Source organism: Apis dorsata, unplaced genomic scaffold (genome assembly GCF_000469605.1).
Source record: "Apis dorsata unplaced genomic scaffold, Apis dorsata 1.3 scaffold_22, whole genome shotgun sequence".
NCBI lineage: Eukaryota > Metazoa > Arthropoda > Insecta > Hymenoptera > Apidae > Apis > Apis dorsata.
Genome location: NW_006263324.1, coordinates 52,645 through 58,703, shown reverse-complemented (window position 1 = coordinate 58,703; position 6,059 = coordinate 52,645). Strand labels below are relative to the sequence as shown.

Here is a 6,059-nt window from a genome sequence, read left to right as displayed (position 1 = left end):
ATATTAGCAAATTTTCCTCGTGTCGTGCGTTTCGAATAAGTAATCCAGAAAATGAACGAGTCGGCATTTTGCAAACAAATGGAAATCGTTTCGTCTCTACATTAACATTCAGCGCATAACCGTTATCGTTTCTACGTGCAATGCACCGTGCCCTCGCGCGATATTCCGCACGCGGCTCATCCGTTTCGCGATTTCGTGGTTTTGCAATAATACGAGTATTAACGAGCGTGCAGGTGAACGTGAGCATTAGCGACAAAATCGGTTTGTAACGATCACATCACATAGGCAGTCATCGAGATATAAAGAAAGAAAAAAAATGGTTGAGCGAATCGATGAAATAAAAAAAAAAAGAAGAAATTAGAATTGCGCAAACTTTCGTTCCGCGAATGGATGTGGTTCGATACCGTTCTCAGAGAGAATAAAGTAAAGTAAGGTCTTCTTAGTTAAAATATTTTCTCTTGTATTTTTTTTTTTTTTTTTTTCAATCAACGGGAGAAAGTTTTGAGATTTTTTTCTTCGAGAGAGAGACATCTTAAAATAAATGATAAAAATTTCAGTCCTCACGCGCAATATTAGATAGAAATATTTTAATCAAATGGAACGATTTATTTTTGCAACGAAGACGAGTTAATAGACAAGTTTGAAATTGAATGGGAGGGATACAGGTGGAAGAAATGTCGTACGCTTTCACCAAATTACGAACAGCGAAAGTTGTTATTCTTTTATGTCGCCTTACAAAATTCTGGGGGGGTAATGATGTAACGTTATGGGCTTTCTTTCGAGGAATTCGTATATCTATTTATATTTGCATACAGTATGCATTTCTCGCGGGAGTTTTTTTCTTTTGTCAAATTACTTTCGATGGAACACCTTGAAGGAATGGAAGTTAACGGTAATAAAAAGGGAGAGCTTAGTTAAAGAGCTTAGGAGCTTAGCTGATGGACAGGCAGGTAGAAAAATTAAGAATTCTAGAAGAATAGATATGGAAGAATGTTCGAAACAATGAATTTAAATCTTATGGATTTATAGCAGGTACGCGCATCTGTTATTAACGACCCTTTTTAACGGTTGCTTAGTAAAATGACCGACCGAGGTAGAAATCTTCTGTATCACGGTATTTCAAAAAATTAAACGGAACTTACATATACATTTATATTTCTATACGATTCTTTTTAGTGCCTTTTACATAGAACAGTTGGCAAGGTTTTTGGAACGGAAGATCCTCCCGTTGAATTGCAACATATACGCTGAAAATATATGAAAACGAGGCAAGTATGTAAGCATTTAGTTTCCCGGCGCAAGATTGTCCCTACGCTTCATCGTGCACTAGTCTATCGTATGTACAGGAGCGCACGGCGAAGAGACACACGGCGAGCCTGCCAGCAGCATCGAGCGAACGCATCTCATTCATTCGTTCCGAAAAAAAAAAGAAAAGAAAAAAAAAAAAGATACGCTCGGTACCAGTTCCGCCTCTATTGTTCCTGGCCGCAGAAACGCACACGAACGATCGCGCAATTTAGCCAGGTGTATAGAGTGTATATACGTGCAAGGTGGTCGGCCGTCGACCAATCGCGTGGCGAGTAGTTAGGCGCCGTCTGTAGTCGGACGCTTACGTCGCGAGCCAGCGGCACACTCGTGTCAGTTCGTCTACGACCGCCCGTGCATGTGTGTCGTCGAAACGTTTTCCTTCCTTCTACGGTTTGATTTCACGAACGCGTCTTTCTCGCTTTCGAGGTGTTACAAAGGTGTTGTCGAATTTCCAGTGATCGAACGTGATTGACGAACAATTGGTACGCAAGAGAGGTTAGGATCGAAAGCGTGCGACTGTACAAGGTAGGCAATTTTATTCGTAATTTATTGCGATCGAGCGAGGCGTTGTAAGGATGAATTTTCGTCGAATGACATGGATGTATGTTTTCGGAATATCTTTAACCGTAAATTGACCGAGACTTTGAATGTTTATATTTGTATTTGGAATACGCAGTGTGTATTCTCTTGTGTTGATATTTTGAATATTATTTGCGATGAATTTCTCGCAAGTATTATATACGATTTGATAAAATAATTTCAAGCAAAATAAAGGTTATATTGACATTCACAGAAATAAAAATATGCATAATACGATACGAATTGCATAAAATATAATTAAAAATTAGTTGTGGAAAATTGTATGAGATATATTTAATAAAATTGAATTAATAACGATCGGATTAGCGATTATAAATTAGTTAGAGATAGTAGGAAAATATTGCAGATAGATAATGATATCAATATTAACGATATCAATGCGGTTTATTATCAGAACTCTAATAATAATATTAAATTTAAAATTAGAAATATAAACGTCATAATTTTTATATCTTCAATCATTTGTTTGTACATCTGTATATGTACTTTATGTAATAATTATCTGAGAATAATTTTATAAGATAATATTAAATGATACAAATGTTTGGGAATTTGAATGAAATGATTGAAATTTCGAATTTAATCTAATCGTTTGACGTCAAATTTACAAAAAAAGTAACGAAAAGATAAATTCGGTGTGTCGTTATAACTCGATTTTCTATTTTCCTTGTTTAATTTTAATCTTATTATCGGCAAGGGATGCTTTTTCATTGAATCGAATAACAATATGACGTAATATCTCATTGTTTCTTCTTTATTGCGATTGATATCGAAACTCTCGATGTGTCCTCGAGCGATGGTGTTTTGTTTCCGTACATTTTGCTAGAAAATTTTGCAGAAAATTTTGCTCTCCGCGTAACCTCGATGTTATCGTTTCGATAGTCGATCTTCGTGCGTGAACATGTTAATAAGCGTTCCATTGTCCAACTCGTAATAAATTCTCGAAAAAAAAAAAAAAAGTTTCATCTCTTGTGGAAAAAGAAAATTATTATTCGAGATATTCCATAATCTCGATCCCTCTCATTTATAAATTAATGTGTTATTAGAGGTGTTATTAGAGGAATCGTATCACTATGGAGCAAATATTTTCTTTTCTTATCTATATCCGTGTGATTAGCATTATGATATTGGCGATTGGCCAACGCGAAGGCTTAGATTTTCCGATCGTATAGATTTTAAAGAATTGAAGTAACACTTGTTGATTAAGATAGTAAACAACGTTAAGTGTATAGTGGATTATTCGAATTATGAGAAGATAAACTTGTTTCGATTATCGACTTTTCGAGATGATCGAGATTTGAGGAAAGAAAATTAGCGAATACACGATGAAACGATATTTCGAATCTTTTTCTAAAAAAATAAATATTATTTCTATTATTGCGATATCAATAATGTGTAAACGTATAAATACGCATTAAAATAACTTTCTATTCCACGGAATAATAAGTCGAAATTCAATCGGATTCATGTTGTAACACGCATTGCAATCGAAAAAGGAAAAGTATCTACGCCAATTATAACAAAATCCACAGTAAAAAAAAAAATATATTTCGTGAAAAATATTTTTGAAAATTTAATAACAATATTATATCTATTTCCTAGAAATAGAAATATCATCCAATTTGATTCGCAATATAATAATAAATATTTAGGAATAAATATTTTTTAAACGTTTGTTTAAAAAAATTAAGAAAATAAAACATATGAAAAAAAAATATGAAGAACACCACTCGAAGATAGTATACCTTTTTACCGTGCCAGATTTCTTCAGACACTTCACCCTCTTGTACTTTATTCGCTCTCATCGCGAGCAACGTCGGTAAAACCGTTGATTCGTTCGAATTTCGCGTGAGAATCGGACGAAAGCAATTACAGAAGTAAGAAAGGATCGTGTGTTTGCAACGCTCGAATTACGTACGAGAATGATCCCAGTCGGATGGTAATTGATAACCACACAAGTAAGATGGACGATCTTTTGGAATTATACTCGGGAAAACGAATCCTCGAATAGGAATGGATACGTGAGCGATGGTTATTAACCGTCCGATTGGTCAACGGTTGAAACGGGAACCGAACGATGCCTCGAAGTTTTTGTGAACGCATTATAGTTTCGCGAACGACTTTATCGACGGAGATCGTCCTGTTTTAAAATAACGAAGGATTCAAAGTGTTTTCTAATGAACGATATAAACATACGTATTTGTTATGTGTCGCGGATAGACGCAATATTGTTAAGTGCCGTTATATCATAGAGCAATCCAACCCATAAATATGTTGGACGATGTACACGTGTACATCGGTTAATAACGAGCCCTAAACGCGATGATAGATCGTCTAATTGTAACGGTGGAGATGGTCGCATAATTTGTTACGGTGTGCAGCCAATAGGATCGCTACCTACCTACCTACGGAGTCACTATGCTGGAGGAAAAAAAATATTCCAGGATAATTTCTCACATAGGCGCGCGCTTACATATTCGAGTTTCATGCAGATGATTCCCGCCTTACGTCATTGGCCGTGATGTAATTAACCGCGGAAGTTAACGAGCGGCGATCGCCGGGTTGCAGCGTTGCAGGGAGCGGCGTGGATTGAAATCCATTTGGAATGTCGCGGTATTCCAATGTACACGCTACCTTGTTTCACGATTCGGTTTCTCGTGTAAATCGTATAATCGATATGCCGTATAATGCCAATTATTGTAAGATAATTAACGAAGGATAGGATAGGAAATTCTTCGAAACAGCGAGTTAGGCAATAATATAAGAGATAAAACAAAAAGAAAACACGTAAAGAAAACGGATGACAAAGATCTTTCAAAGTCGATCGAGAAAAATTTTTTCTTTTGTCTCCAATATTTCCCCCCTCCCGCCCATCGGCGAGAAATAGCGGGCATAACTATTGTGCAAACTCTCTTATCTCGTTGTCAGTCTACCGTAAACTTGACTTTACGAGCATAGCACGGCTGCCAGTGAGCGCGTGTAACTTTTTCGTGGTTTCCTCCGTAGTAAGTAAGTAAGTACTTGGCTTCGTCTCGCCAACGTAACGGTTCCCCGTTGCAACCTGTCAGGCCTCGTCGCAACGGGCGGAAGATCGAATCCTCTCCCCTCGACTCGCATTTTTTTTTTTTTTTTTTCTCCTTCCTCCTCCTCGAATAGAAGTATGCCACGGAAAAGCGCCATTTTCTTTCTACCTTTGCGGGATTCCACTCGAATTCCAACGGTTTCGATCTCGGGGAGAGATGGCGCGTTAGTCACCGGCCAGAACGCGATGAAAACGAAACACGATAGCGCTTTCTTCCCCGCTTTGTGCTGTTGGCGAAAATTATCGCTTGATAGCTCAATACGTCGGATTCCGCGAATTCTATCGGCGATACATACGAACATCATTCCGCCGTTCTTCGAGACAATCCTTCGTGTACAAAAACGTTTCAATCTTCCCGAATTCCACGAATCGCGTATTATCGATATCTCGCCGCGATTTTTTTTCCGTGAATCGAAAGAAATATGAGATGTTTTTCGAACACATTAGGATAATATAATTTTCGAAGTCGTTCGCGGTATCGATAGAGAACGAAAGCGATTCGTTATTATAAAGTTGATATCTGCCATGACTGACGCGTATTATCGTCGACGTCTATCCGTTTATTTATCATCGATAAATTTTACGATTTATTTACGCTTCTTCTTTTCTTTTCATTTTTTTTTTATCAATTCTTCGATTTCTATTAATATTCATCCACGAGTTTAAAATCCATTAAATTGCTCGCGTTAGATCGCGATGGAAAGGATAATTGGGAATATCGTAGTCGAAACTCAACAGTTTGCAAAAAGAAAAAGTTTAGTAGCGGAGCCACCTATGCGAGACAATTACGCGAGTAGTAATTAAAATTCCTGTATAATATGTAAAGATATATTCAATTGTTCGAGATATAACAAGTTTACGAACGCGCGCGATTACCATGGCGAGTTGAACGCGCCAAATAATAATACGATTAAAAATTTCTAATTACGTTGATTAACTTTTAAAGAGAAAAAGTGTAATTAGAATTAACGTCTTAAAACGGGATTAAATGGCTCGAAGAAACCGAATCGTTTTCAGCGCAATGAATATATGGTCATGATCATTTTCAAATTAATTTTTCTTCGCGATA

At 36.9% G+C, this 6,059-nt stretch overlaps 1 protein-coding gene across 4 annotated transcripts in view; it reads left to right on the top strand.

Moving 5' to 3' along the window:
- LOC102677031 overlaps nt 1-6,059 on the top strand; it is a 47,407-nt gene that overhangs the window by 6,552 nt on the left and 34,796 nt on the right. Inside the window, exon 1 of one of the 4 annotated variants that reach the window (XM_031510225.1) lies at nt 1,598-1,833. The exons of the other annotated variants lie outside the window; for them this stretch is intronic. The gene's annotated coding sequence lies outside the window, so the exon portion shown is untranslated. Of the gene's footprint in view, nt 1-1,597; nt 1,834-6,059 lie in introns of those variants that run through there. 4 annotated transcript variants of the gene reach the window in all.